Source organism: Stegodyphus dumicola, chromosome 7 (genome assembly GCF_044657685.1).
Source record: "Stegodyphus dumicola isolate Sdum_Otavi_A_Nest chromosome 7, ASM4465768v1".
Lineage (NCBI taxonomy): Eukaryota > Metazoa > Arthropoda > Arachnida > Araneae > Eresidae > Stegodyphus > Stegodyphus dumicola.
Genome location: NC_140774.1, coordinates 58084537 through 58108047, shown reverse-complemented (window position 1 = coordinate 58108047; position 23511 = coordinate 58084537). Strand labels below are relative to the sequence as shown.

At 32.4% G+C, this 23511-nt stretch overlaps 1 protein-coding gene and 1 long non-coding RNA gene across 6 annotated transcripts in view; one reads left to right on the top strand and one right to left on the bottom strand.

The window, feature by feature from the left end:
• LOC146996191 (uncharacterized) overlaps positions 1 to 23511 on the bottom strand; it is a 300697-nt gene that overhangs the window by 151342 nt on the left and 125844 nt on the right. The gene's annotated exons all lie outside the window — the stretch shown is intronic.
• Positions 8674 to 20667, top strand: LOC146996193 (uncharacterized). Its single transcript, XR_015042030.1, has 2 exons — positions 8674 to 9351; positions 19521 to 20667. It is a non-coding gene; the product is annotated as an uncharacterized LOC146996193 (long non-coding RNA).

The window sequence follows — 23511 nt, the reverse complement described above, 5'->3', positions numbered from 1 at the left end:
TCTATGCCCGGATTTACATTAACATGCTCTCGTTTGATATTTTATTACAAATACTTAATTTTCACTTGTAATTAATAATTAATAATTAAAATTTTGCCTCAATGTATAGCTTAATGCCTTAATGTTTGACTATCATATGGGAGTGTCTACTCTAGATTATGTATCCTGACGGGTTTCCAAATATCAACCACCTGCCTTTTAAACTGGTAGTTTTCATCTATCACATTTATCTCGCATTTAGTTCTCAATTTTTCGCACTACTTATAAAACTCGGAATTAAAGCATGTTTACTTTCATTATCGGAATTCGAACATTCGTCAGTTGTCTCGTACCATCTTTCAAGCTTGTTATTTAAACTACAATTAAATTCCTGTGTTTACTTCCACCAAGCATAATCATCCTATAAGCCACGCCTCTCCGCTATGTTGGGTTACCAGCCCGAACATAACTTTGCATTACGCTGTGTCGGCGAAGCGGTTATCGTTTGTAATTTCAATTTTACACCATCGCTTAAGCTGCAGAGGGCAACACAAAGAACTGTGATATAGCATGACCGACTCATCCGCGACCATGATCGCAAACACGCATGCGCATTTCGGACCGAATTATTCTCAAAATAGGGTGAAAGGATGGGGACTTTCTTTCCCTCCAGCATAGCTTTTCCGGAGATGAGAAGACCTTTCACGTTGCAGCAAGTAATACCACCCCTTTTGGACGAGTCTATGTGTTTTGGCACAATGCCAACCAGGGTTGCGCTTGAGAGGGTGATCGATTCATAACAGGCATCCTAGATTTATTATTATGTTAACGAAACTAGTAGTCTCTACAAAACATTACTACTTGTTTATTACTCACCAGATTTCTCGTACACTTTTACGTTAGAACAATTCAGCTAGTGTTACGATTTTAATATTACGTGGCCGTATCTTCTCTTTTTTTAATCAAATTGCGTTGTCTCTTGAGGTGAAGCGGTGTTTATATAAAGTGTGGCATTACAGCACTCCTGTCTACATCTCGAAACGTCAGTATGTATGTGAGGCGGTTCTATAACTTTCATCCAAGAGGGAAGCTAGAATTCTTGCACATGCGATTTTCCCGTCTATTTTTCCATCGCTAACGTTTAAAAAATTTTCAATGCTACGACAATTTTCCGAAGAATATACACAGACGTCTTTGCCTTTTCAGGGCCAACTCAACAGCTCTTCTCGAAACAATCGGATACACTAGCCCGTATCGGATTGTTTGTGGAAAGAACCAAACAATGTTTACCCAGCGAAAACGTTTGTACTCGTTTTCGTAAAACATACATACACACAAAGACACTACTTGTGTTTTTTTCTTTTCCCTCTGCTGAAGATTTTCCCTTGCTGAAGGTTTACTTGAAACATATGATTTAAAGTTTCCAATAATAAATGCTTTTTATGTTTATAACAACTTTTAGATGTTTAATGTAGATGGGATGTATCTGATTTTAAACTGCTGTAACTGTTAATATAATTTTACGGATGTCAATTTACTAAACTGCTTAGAAAGTTACTTATAACTCCACCGACTTGAAATGTAGCAACTAATTTGGGACAAAATTTTCGACCTAAACGTAACAACTAATTTGGGACGGATGGAGTATAATTCAACATTTTGTTTTAATTCCTTTTAAGAAATTTCGTCATCACGAATTATAAAGCTATCATATTAAAAAATCACTGTTTTCAAAAAGGCTTTTAACGTAATAATATTAAGAATAATAAATAGAAAAACGATTGGGATGACAAGCCAAATCTTCTTTCCAAGAATTTTGAATATAAATATATTAATTTCAATTAAAATACTTTTAATATATTTTAAAAGTGTAAAATGAGGTTAAATATTTTGAAATACTTTAATTTCCTGTAAAATTGCCTTTATTAAAATTCTACTATTAGCTCACACTCTGCCTATATCTTGTTCGAATTTCCAATCGTTCATAAAATACTCAAGTTTATCCACTCGAGTTCAAATACAATTTTTTAAACTTGTAATGTATGACACTTGATATTAATATAAGGTATTTTCTCCCTCCTTCTAGAATGCCTTCATGGTGTAACGGTTAGTACAATTGGCTCGTATTCGAAAGATCCAGGCTCGAGTCTCGAAGAGGGCATTGCTTATTTTTCCTTTCTCCCGCATATATATATATATATATATATATATGTAATAATTTATTTCCTAAACAGTATTGATTAATTGATTATATTATCTCCTAAGTTTAATTAAAGTAGAATTATTTTAAAAGCGTGCATCCATACTGGTAAGTTATATTTTGAAAGATGTTTTGAAGTAATTTGAAAGCAAAATGTTAATAATGTTTTAACGGGGACTGGAGTTAAATCATCATGAAGAATAAAATTTCAATTGTAAAAGAAAAAATTAAAACATGTAATCATTGTCATTGATCGGAAATTAGTTGACTTTTCAAGGGGAACAAACCAACTCCCGTTCAATGAACAATAATTGATAAAAATACGTAAATACGAAAGTGTTTCGTCTTTACTCGAGTTATAAGTTAAAGGCAAACCGGCAATTCTAGTCAGGCCAAATATTTCCGCGAATAGAAGGAATTATGAACCAATGCTGATATTCAAAGAACTTATTCTTATGAAGCATTTTAGTCAATTCAATTTGGAGTAAAAATCAATTACTGTAGAGAAATCCTATTTAACTCGAGTAATCGTCCCCGACACTTTCATGTTTATGCATTTGAGTACCATATTATTTGTAGAAATTAAACATTGGAAATTGTCATTATGAAATCGAATTCAAAGTAAAGTTGAAATAAACATAGAAGATTATAAAAAAAGATAAATAATGCAAAATTTGTAAAAACAAATCAAAGACAATATAAAAATAATATAAAAAATAATATAGAAAATAATATATAATAAGAACAGTGAATGTACAGGAAGATATAAAGGCCAGAAAAGGTATTAAGTAACTTACATTCTTTCTAGTGGGGGAGTTGGCAAAGTGTTCTCTTCGTGTCTGACTCAGAAGTGTAGGGTGTCCGAAAATTCTTAACGGCAGTAGGGGCTTTGAATAATATCAGTCGGTAAAACTTGAAGCAATTTATGGTAGTGGGTGGGACTTGGAATTCTTGAGGGATGTATTTTGTGGAGTTCTTATCTGAGAGACACCATCTGTTTAGATTTTTTTGAAAATACTAGTGAATGGAAATTAATTAATTTCTGGCTAATTGTCGTGTCGCAATGATTAAGAATTTAAGAAAGGAAAAAAGCATTTTCACTGTCCAAGAGCTAATAGACAGTTACTTAATACCTTTTCTGGCCTTTATACCTTCATGTACATTCACTGATCTTATTTATATTATTTTTTATATTATTTTTATATTGTCTTTGATTTGTTTTTACAAATTTTGCATTATTTATCTTTTTTTATAATCTTCTATGTTTATTTCAACTTTACTTTGAATTCGATTTCATAATGACAATTTCCAATGTTTAATTTCTACAAATAATATAGTACTCAAATGCATAAACATCAAAGTGTCGGGGACGATTACTCGAGTTAAATAGGATTTCTCTACAGTAATTGATTTTTACTCCAAATTGAATTGACTAAAATGCTTCATAAGAATAAGTTCTTTCAATATCAGCATTGGTTCATAATTCCTTCTATTCGCGGAAATATTTGGCCTGACTAGAATTGCCGGTTTGGCTTTAACTTATAACTCGAGTAAAGACGAAACGGTTACAGCCGAAAACATCGCGGCAAAAACATCGCGGAGAAAACAACGCAAGGCGAAAACATCGTGGGAGAAAACATCGCAGTTCTAAAACATCGTGGTACAAAACATCGTCGTCGAAAATAAAGCGGTTCAAAAACTTCGCAGTTTAAAAATATCGCCGTCGAAAATATCGTGGTAAGAAATAAAGTATCTTTAAATCATCGCATGACGATAACATCGCAGACATGCTTTTTTCAGGCTTTAATAACTGTAAATGGATATTCCCATAATGATTTGTGAGCGCAAGTGATGTAAGGAAGGATAATTTTTACTTTCACATTTTTTTATTAACTAATAAATTTTTGCTGAAAAAATAAGAAGGAAACTTAAGCATAGAAAATTAAATGCAACTTAATAGATTATACTTTTTATGAAAAATTACCTGTAAAATCTTTATTAAAAATAATGTATTATGGTCTTTGTTAGTTAACTATGTCGATTTAAAATTCTATTAAGTGCTATAAGTTGCATTAATTTTCTATACTTAAGTTTCCTTTTTATTTTCTCGGAAAAAATGTATTAATAAAAAATATGAAAGTAAAAATTATCCTTCTTACCCTCTTGCGCTCACGAATCATTATGGGAATATCCATTTACAGTTATTAAAGCATGTCTGAAAAAAGCATGTCTGCGATGTTATCGTCATGCGATGATTTGTAGATACTTTATTTTTTATCACGATATTTTCGACGACTATGTTTTTAAATTGCGAAGTTTTTGAACCGCTTTATTTTCGACGACGATATTTTGCACCACGATGTTTTAGAACTGCGATGTTTTTCTCTTTGCGATGTGTTCTCCCACGATGTTTTGTAGCACGACGTTTTCGCCTTGCGTTGTTTTCTCCGCGACGTTTTCCTCCGCGATGTTTTTGCCGCGATGTTGTCGGCGGACACCAGACGAAACACTTTCGTATTTACGTATTTTTATCAATTATTGTTCATTGAACGGGAGTTGGTTTGATTCCCTTGAAAAGTCAACTAATTTTCGATCAATGACAATGATTACATGTTTTAATTTTCCTTTTACAATTGAAATTTTATTCTTCGTGATGATTTAACTCCAGTCCCCGTTAAAACATTATTAACATTTTGCTTTCAAATTACTTCAAAACATCTTTCAAAATATAACTTACCAGTATTAACCAGTAACTTACCAGTTATAACTTACCAGTTTTTAGAATTAAAATAAGCAGTGTGGCCAGTATTCCCTTTCACCTCCCTTTGTCACACTGATACAAAGGCACTTCCATTTCTTGCGTAAATATAAAAACAAAGATACACATACATGTATATGTATGTGTATCTTTGTATACCTATATACAGTATAGATTCACACTTTTAAAATAATTCTACTTTAATTAAACTCGGGAGATAATATAATCAATTAATCAATACTATTTAGGAAATAAATTATTATTAACTAACTTTGCAGCAATTGCGCAAGTAATAATAACTTGTATTCGCACTAAATGGATTTAAGATCATACAACATTATATATATATATATATATATATAAAACCTAATGACTCTACAGTAAGAACTAAAGATTCGTATAAAATTCTATATAGAGTATAAAATTCTAAATTTAAATCAAGTTGGCTCAGTCTAGACCAGTGATTCTCACCAGCTTTTTCCCCATATACCCTTTCCACCATTGCTAAATGATCATTCAACCTCTCCTTCCCAAAACTTGAAAAGTAGATATGTGTTTGTTTAAATACGGATTATTTTTTAAGTAAATTAAACAAGTATCAAACATGTTGGTAAATACCAAAATTTGAATAAATGTTCTTTTTTGTATTCATAAACTAAATCTAAATACTTAATACGTAAAGAAAAGGTGGACTAAATTACTCTCTGAAACTTTGAAATTCCCCTTAGGGCTATTCCTCCTGATTGAGGACCCATAGTCTAGCCAGAATTCATTTTTAATAGTGACTAAATATACAGGTAATTTAATTTGTCCCACTTTTCTTATACTAACTTTTGTCACAGAAACTTCGGATTACGTGCATGTTTTTTGAAAATAAAAGACACAAATTTAAAAAAAAACATATGTTTAAAATTTGATGTTGAATTCAAAAACAGTTATTTGGTAGCCAGACCTAATAAACCTAAGAGATCAAATTTGAAGTACACCTTACTTGTTCTTACTAACTTCTGCTTAATGAATTAGAATTATTCTTAGAAAAGAACCTTAAAAACTGGTGAAACATTTCATGCTAGAAAACAAGATATTAGAAACTTTGAACTCATTCAATAGAAGAAAAAAGTTATTCAAAACGTAACTCCAAAACATTTTTTTTCTACTTGATCGTCAACACATGAGGCTTTTAAGAAATACCTCCTACAAGATATGTGGCCACTATTTCTGTGCTGTCAGAATATGAAATTCGTATAAGGAAATCAATGCACTTCGAGGAGAAGAAAATGACCTTAATTTGATAGTTTTTCTACCTAATAAATTTTTACATGTTATGAGTTTCTTTTTCTTAATCTAGGCGAAATAATATTCAACACATAATAACAGCATAAAACCCACAAAAGAAGTGTTCCAGTGAATTTTCAGTTTCTAAATGCTGTTTAAATTTGCTTCAATCAAAGTTTTTGTATATAAATAATTACGGTAAATTGAAATGAACTGTTTTTTAAGCGTTTACAGTTAATCGAGTAATATAATATTTTTATTGAAATAAAAATTATTTTTAATGTGCAAGATTACTTTTCTTACAACGCTGGGCTCATGGTTCTTAAATCCTCTTGTTGCTAAGTTCAGAAACCTGTGTTATTAAAATTATTCGAATAGTTTAACTTTTATTACGGTTTCATATTTTTCATTTTAACTTTCACATGGTTGCGTTTTCAACCATATGAAAGTTAAAATGAAAAATATTACTTGTACGTAAATTTTAATATATGTAATAATTTAATGTTTTTAGAAATAGTTCAGTAGTTTTACTTTTAAACAATGGCTTTGATATAACAAGCATGTTTAATTAGTTCATCAAAAAGTTGTTAGAGGCACTATCAAATCAGGAACTAGCATATTTTTCCACTCTGCAGTTTTACTGCAAAAACAGTGAATTATCCCTTTAAAAATGGTTAAAAAATATTTAATTCCTTTCATTTTCCAATTATTGAAATTTTTAAAATAATTGAAATTCTAACTAAATCCTTAGACAAAAGGTTATTCAAGAACTATACTAAAGAAATGTAAGAAAGGGGTTAACTTCAGTTACAAGCGGAATTTCAGATAATGTTATTTTCTAGTAGGTAACTAACAAAAAACATTTAAAATCCTCTTTAATTGTTCTCCTGCCACACCCTCCCTTCTGAGGCCTTCTTTGGCGCCCCAGGTTCCATAGTGAATAAAGCAATTAAGCAAGGCTCTCCTCTCTTTAACTGCTTTTTCACACAGCTGGGGGCAAAAGAAAAGGAAGGCAATGGTTTCCTGCCTGAATAGCCAGCGGCCAGTTAGAAAACTACATGACAAAAGCCCACAAGACGAATGCCCACTTAAAACCAGCACACATTTTCAGGAAATCCAAAATAACTATGACTTCCTGAAAAATTTTACGAGTAATTATTATGATTAAAAAAATTAAATTTCAAGTGGGAATGAAATTAATTTATGTAAAATCCAAGTTGTCAAAATTTAACTGGATTATTTGAAACCATGCTTTTTATTCACCATTAAAACGGTGTTTGCGCTTAATCATAATAGAATACTGTACTTTTATTTTTTTTCGTTAAAATGAAAGTTCGGCTTTAATTCTCCATATTAAATTCATATAATGCAAAATTTTCTGTAGTGTTAAATTATTCATAAATTATTCTCTGTATATGATGAAAATTTACATACATATTATACTCCTTATAATTTTGTAGAATTAAAATAAGCTGTGTGGCCAGTATTCCCTTTCACCTCCCTTTGTCACACTGATACAAAGGCACTTCCATTTCTTGCGTAAATATAAAAACAAAGATACATACATGTATATGTTTTTAATTATATTATTTTGATTGACTCTCTGTACTATATATATATATATACGAATTTAATTCAGCCGGAGACGAAAATGAAATGTGTTCCGCTACTTAAATTTATTGTTCAATTATTTCTTATTCATTTATTTTTTATTTTATCTCTATTCATGACGTATATATCGGTGTGGGTTTTTGTTAGTGTGGACTTTTATCAGCGTGCCCTTCTATCTATGTGGGCTTTTATCTGTGTGGGCTTTCATCAATGTGCGCTTTCATCGGTGTGGGTATTAGTCGCGTGGGCAATTATCCCAGTGGGGTCATTTTTGTGGGCTTTTGTCGTGTGCACTTTCGTCCTTTTGTCTGGTCACCGCATGGACTTTATGTATTTCCTTCACAATGCATTTTGCTGTGAAATGACAAACATTGTACAGTTAATAATTAAAAATAAAAGTATGTTTTGACTAACAAAACTAAAGAAAGGAATATTTATACATGATTAATAAAAATTAATTATTCATGTAATATTATATCTAGAGTAAGGTACCATCCTTATACTCATTATTGGAATTGTCGTATATTGATACTTTGATACCCCCCTTACTTTGTTTAAAAATTTGAAATTAGATTCCATTTACTCAAAAACCAGTATTATATTTATTTGTTCCATCTGCTTAGTTACACTTAAGTGCTTAAAGTTCTAGTCATTGTACAAGGCATATATAATAAATATGTTTTTCTCCTATCTAAAATATCTATTTGTAAAATATCTTTTGAAGTAAATCTTTTAATTATAATAATGATTAATCTTTTATGTGGTAAGATTATGTAAATTATGTATGGATATTAGATTTAAGTGACTGAAATTTAAAAATTTCAATGGGAAAGTGGTGTTTACTTGGAATATTCCCATGATTCTCGAGTTACCTGGAGTCTTGTTAGACAACAATGCTGCATAAATGTACTAGACCGTTTGGCAGATGAAGCTACTATGTATTTTTCTGCATTGCATGGAAAATAGAGGTGTGTTCTTATACCTGTTACCCATCATCTGGCTTGTAAGTATGAATAAAATATTAAGATACTTATTTATTGATCTATTATTTATTGAAAAATATTTTTATGATATAAATCCAGATGTATTGCATAGTTACAAGAACTATCTATTAGTTTTCATGTTAGTTCTAAGCTTTATTGTAAATTTTATTTTTTTACTTTGAAAAAGAATAATTGTGATGAAATATTATATTCTGGACGATTATATATCTCTAAACCACAGAATTTCTAGCAGCAATTTGCCATCAGTGTCAACATTAAAAAATCATTATACTGAATAATTCACCTTATAGCTGTAAACTGCTAATATTTTGATACAATTGGACATATTATTTTAGGATATGTCTCTTAATCTTCTCTTAACTCGTTCCATACTCAAATCATCCCCTTAGAAGCTAAGATTGAGAATACTCGTCTCCTCAAGCAACAATTGGATGCTGTACGAGTCGCATTGGACATGGACCAGCATACACCTCTTACGGCAAAAGCAAACTGTGATACATTGAAAGTACTGGAGCCCCTTAAGGGTAAGTGTGTTTTTAAATATCTCAGTATGCTAAAAAAACCCTTAGATAGCCTTGCTAATGCTTTTAATGATAATTTTAAGTTAAATATAAAAAGAAAACAACATGAAATCTCGGATAATTCAAACGCTAATTCTAACCACGAGGATGGTAAGCCTATAAGGCATACATACGTATAGTATATTTTTCAGTTGCAATACCTTATTACCACTGAGAATTTTTTGCGATTCCCAGGACGCCATAATACAGTCAAAAAGTCATTAATTCAGACACCCATACTCCGGAATGATCTATAATCCGGACCTCAAAGCTACAAACTTTCTGCGCATACGTCGCGTTTACGTGTGCTCATAAGACCTTTACGGCTGTGACTTTGCCTGTGCACATGCGCATAATACGTTTACGCATGCGCGTTTAACGTATAACAGACGGTATAAGCTGAGCTAAAATTATCTAATTCAGTTAATGTTGCAGATTGCGTTGTTCCTTAATCTTCGAATTGGATCAGGCTTATTATTTTTTGCAGACTGTTAGAGCAATTTTATAAAAGTAAGCTTGAACTTTCGATTATGTCAAACAGAATTTCCGATATATATTTACTAATATGTACAGGATCTACAAAGCAAAAGTATGTTTCGAAGTCCATTAAACAAAAAGTGGAATTGCTGCAAAAAATGGAAAAAGGCATATCCTTTGTTTCTTAACCATTCCGAAATCTGTTTATCAATTTCATGCTGCTCTGCGGGGGGGACATCGCAGCGCGCAATGAACTGGAAGTTGATTTGTCAGCACTATCCTTATCTTCAGGGCAAATGTTTTTATTTTATTCGGCTTATAATTCCTTACTAAATGTAGTATTTCATCTCGATGTATTCCGTCTTTGATATGATTTAAATCAAATTCCTTGTCATTATAAATACCACAAGTACACATCAAATAGTTTTCTGGTTGCAATTTTCTAATTTCGACTATGCTTAATGTATGCTTTACGCATGTGCTTGTTGAAAGAAATGTTTAATAAAGTAAACAAATAAATATTAAGCTTTTTTTTGTAAATTTTGATACCCTTTAGATCATAATTGTTCTTTATTTCATAAATAACGGTTTCATATTTTTAATTGTATAATTTCTTCATGCCATCTTACCAGATTTAAACTGATGATCTATAATCCGGAATCGCCAAAGTCCCGATGAGTCCGGATTAACTACTTTTGACTGTATTTACAAAAATTCTGTGGAACCCAATAAGTACTGCGCAAATCCGACACATGCGTGAGTGAAACTGTCAATTTTTTCTTTTGTACACTTGCAGTTTTAGGTCACTACATTTAATTTCTAATTTTAAGACATAGAACAATGTGAACATTTTAAATAAGTAACAGATGAAATGACAGCGTCACGTGCAAAGCAAGAAAAATGAACGTTTCTATTATAAAATGAAGGCGTCGAAATGGATTCATTTTTTTTTCTTTGTCTGTATTGCCATATCTATTTTAAGATGTATTGTATTATGTAAAAATATTTGGTAATTGTAAAAGTATTATAATAAATTAAAGAAATATCAAAACTGCTAAAATTCTAGGCAACCCCCTGCTGCAAGTCCAGCGACTCCAGTTTAAGAAACCCTGGTATAGACAGACAACCCGGCGAAATTACGCCCTAATTGAGATACAGACATAAAACTTATATCAAAATGATGGGGCATGCATTTGCAGTTGAAAGCAGCAAAACGCATCAAAATGGATCATTAACTTTCGAGTCGTGTGATTTTGATGCGGCTTGCTGCTTTCAAAAGCATTTTCCTACAACTTGCATCCTATTTGAGATGCAGATATAAAATTTGTGGAGCATGAAATTGCTATTGAATGCAGGAAACCGCATCAAAATCGGACAATCGGTTCCCGTGTAAAACAGATTTTAAAAAACTGTAATTCTTAGAGATGCATCAAATTTCATTGCCATGAAAAATATATTTCGTCCTCTGGACCCTGAAAACGATACTAATTATGTCCAGAATGCAGTTAACACTGTAAATCAACGAAGCACTTCAAGTCAAAATTTACCTACACCACCACAACCAAAAGTTGTTCCTCCAGTCAAAAATTCTACAATGATATAACCAGGGCAAACAAGTCCACAATACCAATTTTAAATCATATCAAATCCGAAGAACACAGGAAAAGGCCTAAAACCATCCTCAGAGACATACAATAAAGGTTTTTGATAAACGTTTAATTACTGTAAAGGCCCTTATTTTTGCAGGCCGTAATTTTCACAAAAATGAATATATCGGTGATTTCGCGAGTTGAAAATTTCACGAATTTTATATGAACAGAACAGAAAGTTGAAAAATTTTAAAAGTACTTAAGTAAAGTTGGGGGGGGGGGGAAAAAGTATTTCGCAAAGCTTTGATTTTTGCGATTACGACGGGCTCACGAAAATAAGGGCCTTTACACCAGTTTAAAAAAGACCCAAAAAACTAATTAATTATTCTTTAACTAATTATTGTAATATACCTAATTGCCTAGCTTAGCACCAAAAATTGGGAAAATTAAAATTTTTATTCCTATCGCATCACTAATTAATATTGAAGCAGGCTTAATTTAATTTGTCCATCATGTCCTCTAGCCCCTCATTCACTCAGCCATCCCTTTAAATTAGTATGGATTGAAGACAAGAAAGAATTTCAACCAATCACAAAAAATGCTGGTGGAAAAAATTGAAATAAGTGAGAGATGGAGCGCTTAACGAGGATCCTTAAGCGCTCCATCTCTCACTTTGTAATCACAGTTCAACAGCTTTCGGCCATGAAGGCGGTAGCTATCATAATCATACCACACACTCTACAACCAATCACGTTCGTCTCGATCTAGTTACTCAACCGTAAACCACAGAAGGATTTTTCGCCGATTTAATGGCTATATCCAAACTAAAGAATAAAATTATCATAGGTAGAGACTTTAACTCACACCACAAAAATCGGAACTGCAGAAATGATAATTCAAATGGTCACATTGTTAATCAATTTGCCTCAACGGCCAACTTTACTGTTGTAGCTCCCTCCTACCCAACATGCTATAGATCTGCAAGCATTATTGAATTTTTCCTGCTAAAAAATATTTATCAACCATCAAGGATAGAAAGATTACGTGAACTATTCTCTGATTATAACCCTGTTTTAATGGAGGTGAATATCAGTAGCTATAGTACATCACACAAAAGAGCCTTTATTATGAACTGGGTAGCTCTAAACAACACTCAGTACCCGTTACCCGCGATACACAGTGAAGACGAGTTAGACGCAGTTATCGAAGATTTTACTAGCACACTTAACCGTGCTCTGAAAAATAGCAAGGCGGTCCCGTTGACTGGTAGGGCCAGAGATCCTGCTATTAGAGAACTTTTAGCTAACAGAAAGAGAGCTAGAAAAATATGGCAGAGGACCAGATGCCCAGAAGTTAAGAGAATTTTAAATCGGCTGAATCAGGAAGTCAGTACACGCACAAAACAAATGGTCTAGATATTTAGAATCACTCTCTACTGATGATCATGTATATGGAAAGCTGCTTCTAGATATAATAGATGCTACACAAATATTCTGCCCCTTAATGGCCCCTCTGGGATCACATACACAGAAACTGAGAAAGCTGAGTCACTAGCTGATCACTACGCTACTCAGTTTTACATTAACATCTCACACCCAGACACAGAACGCACAGTTAGTTACACTAACAATTTATACTTTTCATAACCAAAAACAGACAACATCCGTCTTGCTAAACCTTCGGAAGTTAACACCGCCACCTCCATACCTGTCCCTTTCAATGATGTTCGATCGATTATTGCGGCTTCCCCGCTCTCTCCAGATGAGTATGCGATGAGAATCGCTACTCAGACTGAATCTGCTCTCATCTGTAAAGAGTACTCGTCCCCATTCATTGTCTCTCCAATTCCGGTGTTCCCGGCACCACAGAGAACGCCTTCTCCGATGGGCAGGCGTTAGAGGTACACACCGTACAGGGCGTCGTGCAAACAGACCACCACCCTGCAGTCTTCTGGCCACGGTAAAACGCGATATCTGTCGTCCAGTCGCCTGCGTCGTGTGTCTAGCGATTTCTCCCGCTGTCTGCCGCCTGTTTCTTCTGGCCTGTAAGGCAATATACCGGTCATCTGCAGGTGTGGTTCCTCGTGAACGACCACTACTAAACCCCCGGATAGCTGTTCCTGTAGTTTTAAATTGTCTCCAAAGTCGTGAAACGATGCTGTGAGCAATTCCGATCTCTGCAGCCACACTTGTCACACGGCGGCCTTCCTCCAACTTCCCAATGACCTCGGGTAAAAGCATCCAGATGTCATCTAACAGATTGATTATTCGCCATTTCTCGCCGAGGCAGCAACTCAGTGTGATTTTAACTGCTATACGGTGTGCAATCTCTTTGCCAGAAATACTGATCTTTCACCGAGAACATGCTTTATACAACTCAGACACTCCCCCATTATGTCTACCCGCATATCTGCGCAAGTGCTACCGTAGATCACCTTACTTAATCTCGGGATTGGTCTTTCTGTCCGCTCTGCCTCTTCGTTCAGCTGATATGCTAATTTTTCGACTTCGTCCTTAATTTTTGCACACCAGTGTATTTCACGTGCTATACACAGGATAAGGTACAACCCAGGAACCTGGAAATGATGTGTGTCTTTGTACCCTTCTAAAGGAGTATGGATTGAAAACAGCCTAGGCCTTCCCCGTAGCACACTGTAAATCACACTTCACCCAATAGGATTACTCCTCTGCCAGCCAACAGAAGTTCAACAAGCTCCCGCCTACCACCTGACTACTGAACCATTCAGCCTTGAATACTCGAGGAGAGGGGGAAGAAAAAAGAAGAAAAGGGCTTTTTCTTCTCTCTCCGCCCCCGATTGCCTCTGCTGCTCACACTCCAACTAGCTCTAGGTTTTAACTTCAAAACTCATCATCTTATATTTGCTGCAAACTCTGCCATTACTACTGATTATAATGTCACAATTGCTTTCATTTCATTTCACTGCCATAACTGCTCTTCGAATTTTTATTTTTACGAACTTCAGCAACATTATTTCTTTAACATTCGTAAAAGTATTAACTTACTACACTGGGATAAGGCTATGCCCAGGAACCCACTACAACTGAACATTAGTTCATCGAGGAAGGGCATACTCTAAATGAAGCTGCAGATGTCCAAATAAAAAAGGAAAAGAAAACCTATTCACAATAAATTGTTTCAACAAAGGAAACGATTGTGTGATTTTAGATGACAGTCGGAGAGTATTAGTATCAAATATTTTATTTCATCATACCACCAACAAATATTTTCTTTTGTTTCAGAAGCCCATCAAAAACTTACATGACAGCAAATGCAAATCTAGTATAAATAACGTTTATGTTGCTAAAATAAATTCTGATTTCCAAAGATGGCCTGTTTCTCGCATTGTTGGTAAATCATGGTTGATGGGCATTAAGAATGGTCTTTCCTCTAATTCACTGGACACACACAAATTAGCAGCACGTTGGTGTTAATTCTTTTTAATTCTGTATTAAAATATACAACTTTAAACTTAGTTGACATATGCAGCATTTGAAGTGCAAATAATAAAAATTTTTCTTAAATACTATGCTTTGTTGCTTATCTTTTAGAAATTTAAAGACCTGGAATTCTGCAATTCTGAGTAAAAAATGAAAATAAAAAACAATTAACACCAACAAAAACTTGTGGTAACATGACAGACAAATTATTACAAATACTACAAAAGATCATGCCTTTTCATTTTATTTAACCATATGTTAAAGCAGTATTCTTTATTAGACCTGGAAAAGTTAGAAACAGGAATATATTTTACTACAAAAACTACACGACAATTTTGAAATTAGAAGCTTTTCTGTATGAATTCCACTCTAAAACAATGCAAGTGCAGTCTTGACGATAAGAAAGTCAAATTTATTGAAATTTAAATTTGTATTTCCATTTTAATTTTCATTTTCCTAAAAACATTTGTCAACTTTGCAGGATTTCATCTTCAAGTATATATGTACAGACATTTAAAGTTCTGATGTATTAACATCTCGTGGAAATACACCTATCCCTCGATTTATACAGTACTTACCTGTTTTACATGATTTCAGTTTTACACAGTTTAAAAATTAACAGATTTCAAAAACTTAGTAAAATAGTATTTGCTGCATAAATGCAAATACATACATTTGAAGTCATTTTTTAATCTCATTTCTTTGGTAACACTGGTGGCAACAACAAGGATGGGGATTCCCCGTGTTAGGGGAATCTCAATAGTATGTATATGTATTTCATAACAGTAAAATTTTAAATTATATGGTTCACGCGAACTAATGCAGTATCAGTATTTTAGCAGCAAGGATTACATCATTTTTATCTACATATCTGAATGTTTACTAGCAAGTTTTCAACATTTATAGTTTTTGTGGCATTTTTTATAATTTATGTAAATTTTTTAAAGTATTATAATGCCAAAACGATTTTTAAAAAAAAATCAAAAATGAAATTAGAAGCAAAAATTAAAATATTAGATCATCTATGTAATAGAGAAGGAGTAACAAATGTTGCTAAATTTTACTCCATGAACGAAGCCACAATAAGGACAATTAAAAAAAAAAAAATGAAGACTCTACTAGAAAAAGAATTAGATATGGGTAGAAGACGAAAATTTAAAATGGATTCCAATTGATACTGATGCTATTAGAAACAAGGCTTTAAAAATTTATAAAGCACTTAAGAATCGGTCACTATCGACTTTGTCAGATGAAAAAAAGGTATCTTTTTCCACAAGTCATGGTTGGTTTGAGAGATTTAATAATATTTAAACAAAGGCATTCTTTACATAATCTAAGATTGAAAGGAGAAAGTGCATCTGCTGATTCGAATGTAACAACAATATCCAGCAAAATTTGCTGAAATCAATTGCCACGATCTCCTACATTTCTGATCAGATCTTCAATGCTGACGTGTCTACGTTGTTCTGAAAAAAAAAAAAAAAATACAGTCAAAAGTCGTTAATCCGGACTCGTCGGGACTTCGGCGATTCCGGATTATCGATTTTTCCGGATTATAGATCATCAGTTTAAATCTCGTAAGATGGCATGCAGAAATTCTAAAATTAAAAATATGAAACCGTAATTTATGAAATAAAGAACAATTATGATCTAAAGGGTATCAAAATTTACAAAAAAAAAAAGCTTAATATTTATTTGTTTACTTTATTAAACATTTCTTTCAATGTAAGTTGTTTAAGTTGCTTCATTTTATGTGATACTAATACTTTCTCTTTAATTCTATAAACAGACATAATTTCTTTTCAGTTAAAGAGTTCTGCTGTTCAAGTCCCGTTAATTGCTGTGCCGAGAATACCGACTAACTGGTCAATGGAAATTTTTTCGTTTTCACTAACCTCTCTGTCACATTCTTCATGTCTTTATCCATTTTTTTCAGCAATTTCACTTTTTGTTTGTTGGACATTGAAACATACTTTCGTTTTGTAGATCCTTTGGAAGTTCCAGCATCGGAAATTCTATTTGACATAATCGAAAGTTCAAGTTTACTTTTATAAAATTGCTCTTACAGTCTGCAAAAAATAATAAGCGGGATCCTATTCGAAGATTAAGGAACAACGCAATCATTAACATTAACTGAAATAGATAATTAGATAATTTTAGCCTACACCGTCCGTTATACATTAAACGCGCAGGCGAAAACGTATTCTGCGCTTGCTCACACGCATATGCGCAGTAGTCAAGTTCTTACGCGCTCGCGTAAAACGCCTGTGCTAACGCGGCACATGCGCAGAAAGTTTTTAGCTTTGAGGTCCGGATTATAGATCATTCCGGATTATAGGTGTCCGAATTAACGACTTTTGACTGTACCTTGCAAATCAGCTAGTGGTCATAAGGTAGTGAAAAGTCATACAATTTTTTTCTGTTGCGATGCTTCAGGCAATTATATAATGAAACCATTGGTTATTAACAAATCAAAAACACCATGTTCATTTAAAGGAACAAATATAAATAACCTTCCCTTTTATTGGATGCCTAACAGGAAAGCATGGGTCACTGCCATAAGGTTCAATGAATGATTTCTTACCATGTTTGTCCCAGATGTCAAAAATTATTTAGGTAAAAAAGGATTGCCTTTTAAGACTCTTCTTTTAATAGATAATGCACCTGGTCATCTTCAAAATTTACAACACAAAAAAGTAGAAATAGTCTTTTTGCCCAAAAAATACAACTTCTTTATTACAGCCATTGAATCAAGTAATATTTTCTGGCTTTTACAACATTGTGTATATCAAACAAACCTTTAGGTATATTTTAGAAAAAATGGAGAATAATGAATCTTACTCTTATGGATGCTTGGAAGAAATTTACAATCTTAGATTGTGTTGGACTGTCATATACTCAGATTAAACAATCAATGCTCAACGCATGCTGGAAAGCAATACGCTGGATGTTGCTAAAGATGAGAATGATAGATTACCATTAGAGTGTGAATATTCTCAGATCACTAAATTGGCTCAAACTGTAGTAGGAGAAGGTTTTGAGGATTTAGCTCAAGCATATATTAAAGGAATAATGGTTGATGAAGAACTAAATGAGGATGAGTTAGTTAACATGATTCATGAAACAAATAAACATGATGAAGACCAATCTGAACCAGCTGCATTCACAGCTAAAGTCATCAGTGTAGGACTTGAATTGGGAAGAAAATTAGGTAATCATTTTTTACAATATGACACAAATGTCGAATGAAATCTCCGATTCCAAGGGGAGCTTAGTAAGTGTTTAAATCTATATACGGATGTTTAAAAAGATTTAGGGGGACAAAAAAACAACAGGCAATTGTTAATTATGGATTTCATCATGAAGTCTAGTCGATGTGAGATCTCCCCTAATTTATCATCTATTGAAGCAGAATTGTATCACGAATACTCAAGTGATGAAAGAGACATCATACCAATCAAGAAGAAAAAACTAATAATTCATGAAAGTGATGTCAGTCCAAAATCAACTCTAAATATGAGAATATTTGTAGAAATTTCCTGTTCTTTCAATTCGAGCCACAATTTTTCATAAATGCTACATACTTTCATTACATTATCAGGTTGCATACTTCTGATGTCTGTGTAATTTATTTAATTGATGATGTAATTTATTTAATTGATAACTAAATATACTCGATTATGTTTTCACAAGGCTTGCTAATGTTTTTTTAAATAACACGAAAATAATCATGCAATGCAATAAAAATAGAACATCATTTTCCTGCCTCAGAATATACTACTAATAACAGGTTGTTTAAAGAGCAAAATATACAAAATTTAAATTAAATAATTATTTCCTTTTACTCAGTTGAATATACATTTAATTCATAAACATGTATATGCAGATAAAATTAGCTATGTCAATAAAGTTCTGCAAAGAATAATGAACGTGATCCTATTAGTTAAGTGTTGCAACTTTATTTCATATGAAATATTTTCTATATAGTCATTCCTTAAAAGTAGTCTCTGAATAATTAAACCAATTAAATTTGTTTCTAAATGTACTTGGGTTAATTGATAAAAGCAAGGCTTTTTTTTTAAATGGCAAGCTGATTTTTAATTGATTTCATACTTAGATACATCATTATACATACATTAATAAAATAAATAAAATTCTAATTATGTTAGGGCAGTTTCCATTTTGCTGGTGTTTACTAAAGAAAATTTTACAGATAGCATTTTTAACAAAAACGCTGTTTATGATCATTTAAGATTTAAAAATAAATAAATAAATAAATAAAGAGAGAGAGAGATTATTTTGTAAGTATTCATCAAGAATATTTCTTCCAATTTATGTTTTCGAAGAAACGCCTTTATTACACCAAAGTAAAAAAAAAATTATCCCTCTACCAAAACTTAAATCTGTATCGATTAAAAAAGAACAGTAATGCGTATTTAATAAGAACACAGGAATAAATTGTATTAAAACTCAAATCTATTTGTAAATTGTTCTTCTCTAAACTTATGCTTTGAACCTGAAATATTTTGAATGAAATAGTGCTTTTTTATTTATTTTAAGACTTGATCTATTTTAAATTTACCTAAAATACCTAAAATAATTATTTTAGCTTTTCAAGAGTTTCTTTTACATTGCTGAATTTGATGAAGGTGTACAAACGGTGCCAAATTCTTGGTTTTGGGCTGATATGGATAAATGACATATGTAATATGAAAAAATGAATCAAACTGAACAAAATGATTGCATCACATCAAGCCCCAGATTATTGAGAACTTTGGCAATTTCACCGGGTTCTCTAAATTTTTGCATCGACAAGTATGATATTTTCTATAATTATGTGTTCTTGTTGCTCATTTTTCTCACTGTATAATTTAGAAAGCTGAATAGAACATGGAAAATGCTGTTATGAATGACATCAGTACCAAAATATTTTTAAAATATAGTAACATCTCCATTTTTAGTACTTTTATCCATAAATTATTAGTACGAGTTGGTAGTTTGGTTTTTGAATCTTAACATTATTTTAATTACCAGACTAGTTGTTTAAAAATAGGAATGCATGTATTAAAAAATTCAAAAATTAACAATCATATCAGGATATAATATATATTTGCTTTAACATTTAACTGCATTTTTTTTATACAAATTTGATGCTCTCAAAATCTATTCGGTCACCTTAATTTTGCAGTGGAAAAATAATGAAATAGTATAATCCTACAATTCGAAACCATAAAAATTCTATTTGATTTATTTATTGAATAAATTGTTGCAAAATATCTGAAATTTGCAGAATTTTATAAAATAATGTAGCCATGACTGTTAATTTAATTTTACATCAAATATTTCGATAATTATACATGAGCAAATAAATGCTGCTAGAACATTTAGATGTTTAATCTAACATTAAACGATTATTTAATTCATTCTTTTTGCTTTATGTTAAATTATTGTTTATGAGTGATAACGGAAATTTAAAATTTTCAGTGAAAAAGGCATAGAAAAGTTAAAGTTGGCTATGAAGTTTTCAGACATCGAAAAGTGCAGAATTTGGTGCAGAAACAACAAAAAAAAAAAAAAAAAAAACACACCAGCGATTTAAATTCTCCGATTCTTCAGATGAGTAAAAAAAGTAAACAAGTAAAAAACAGTAAAAAAGTACTATAGTAAAAAAGCTAGCAGAGCTGTGCTTGCCATTGCTACCAGAGTGCACACAAGGAAAATATTTTCAACCAGAATTTTCTGCATCTGTTTTAGCTAGTCCTCACTGCAAATCTGAGGACTAATACTCCAAAAGCAGGCTCATCAGAAAGACCCAATAAAGGTTTCGTACTGTTGCATTCCTGTACAGGTTCATGCAATTTGGAGTGATTAACGATGACACTTAATAAACACACAATGTATTTGCCAGTATTATTCAGGACATCTCCAAAAACATGTTTACAGTCGTCCAAAAACTGCGACAAGCACATTGAAACAATCAGCAACAGAGCCTTTAGGCTGTAACAGTGAAGACAGCTTCACAGCAAAGTGCTAGAGTACAGCTCCCGACTAGGTTCAGTCTTCTCAGAACTCGACGTACTGTCGAGATTCTCGACGCTACAACTCGCGATGCACTCCACAATAAGCACTAGAATACAGCTTCTGACTCAGTTCAATCGTTCTTGGAGCTCAACACACTCCAAGATAAGACTCGATGATGCACTAACTTGCGATACATTAAGAGACTCTCTCTACGCACTCCCCAATCAACTCAATACTAGACTGAAAATCAACTCGATAGGCTCGAGATACTACTGCTACTCCGCATACAGGCAGGGTTTATATAGCTTTTAGCATGCATTCGAGAACATTCTAAGTCAAACCAGTAAGAACTCGTTCTAAATGGTTCTCCATCCGTCTACGGCATATTGCCAATTTCGCTGAAAGATGTTGCCAAATGGGTGATTTCTCGCCAAATCTAGCAAATCCTAAACCTGCTTTGTGGGAAATCTATCTTACCGCAGCTGGAAATTTTTTAACAGTAACTTTCTGAATTTGCCAATAGTCAATTTTTTAAAAGTGTTCTGTTTTCAGGTTTTTAGAATAATTATGTAATAAAGACACAATAACACGCCGAATAAATACTAATTCAGAAGTCAAACAACAAAAATCAGCGTTATATTTACAAAATTTTCACAGTGACTGTTTACTGTGAAAATTTTGTAAATATAACGCTGATTTTTGTTGTTTGACTTCTGAATTAAATATGTAATACCCTGACCTTTTCTCTTCCGCAGAACTTCAACATCTAATCTTAAAAAATTTAAATTCTTTATCAAGTAGATTACAAATATTGCAAGAAAAGGTGGAGTTGCTGAAAACTCCTAACTGTGCAATCAACCGAAAAATTCAGAATTAAATATATTCCAATTAAAAACTGAATTAGAACTTCAATTTTTAGAGAGAATGTTTCTCAACAACATAGCTCCTGTGGTATTGTAAAATAATATTTTACATTAATCCTAATAGTTTTTTTTTTTTATTTTGTTTACTTTTTGCACACATTTTCATTTTATAAAGTAATTTCTGTTACGTTTTTGCTTAAATGAAATTTTCTATTTCAGTATTATCTTATTTTCTTTATATAAAAACTAACTGCATAAAATGTACTAAAATACAAATATGGAACTCAAAGCAATGAAAACGTTATGATTTTATAAATAAGTTTCCATTACATTTGCATTTTATTTTGAGGAAAGTTAGATTTCTTGAGTGTTCTGTGAAGTTGAAATAATTTTCTTAAATGATAGAATAAGAAATCTTGTTGGTTATGCATTTATAGATTAAAGTCAATTTTTATTTATACATTTATTTATTTAGGTCAATGAATTGAAACATATTAATGTTAAAGGAGACTAACGTAAACATATTAATAGTAATCGTAACAAATATTTTGAAGTGATGTCGGACACGCTAGCCGAAGAGTACAGTTGGGTAAGTGAAAAAAAAGGGGGGGGCATTTAAATCCCTGAAGTTATCATAGGTTATTTTACATAAGTCAACATTTATAAATATATTTTTATGTACATCATCATTTACAAAATATCTTGATAACTTACATTACGTATAATATGAAATCTGCCAAATTAAGTCACACCCAGCACCCGTAGCTCTCAGCCTGAGTCAAATCTTAATTATTCAAAAAATCGAATAAAATAAGACCAGACTTCCATGAATAGTGCATAGTGCTACTAAATGCATATGTGACCATCCCAGAAGAAATAAAGCAGGTAGATATTAGCATCTGGAAAGATATCCCAATGCATGAAGGAAGAGTAATATATTTAGTGTATGAACCTGTTATGTCAAGAAGACTTTAAATGAATTAGAAGACAACATAAAATAGCAGTTTTATCTGATCGCAAATGTTTAAAATGTTATTTAAAATGTCTAACTTTTTTTTATTCTTAAAATGATGTTTAATCCTCATTTGTTCTGCTATTTAATTTTTATGATGTATTGTTACTTAGTTTGTTATCTATCCATTTGTCAGTAATTGAGCTGAATTAAGTAAAGCTTTGTTCTTTTACATTATATTTTACCGCTCGATCAGGCCGACTGCCGTACCAAAGCACTCGGGTTCGAATCTCGGAAAAGGTTCGGGGGTTGTAAATGCATAGTGTCTGTGCATCATGGGGGCACCCAAAATATGCTGCAAGCCGAAAAGTTCTTTCAAGAAGCTGATCGTAGGGAAAGAGAACTTGAAAATCCTTGGACTCGTCCTCCGTGTGATAGTTGCATCGCAAAAATGTTATGGTTTTTAATTAATTGACTTTCTGTTTAAATATGCAGTAATTATAATTAAAAATTCACAAGTAAATTTTCCATTTAATGTATTTTTTAGAGATAGTGCAAACTCATCTCCCTGCAACAATTGAAAAGAAAGGTTCTACTATAACAGTTAATCTCAAAAAGGTTGGTGGGTGGTAAATGTATAGTGTCTGTGCAGCATGGGGGCACCCAAAATATGCTGCAACAAAGTTGCTACTACACTCATGTCCATAAATTAAGGATAATTCGGAGTCACGCGGAAATCGAACTCTAAAATATACTAAAATATC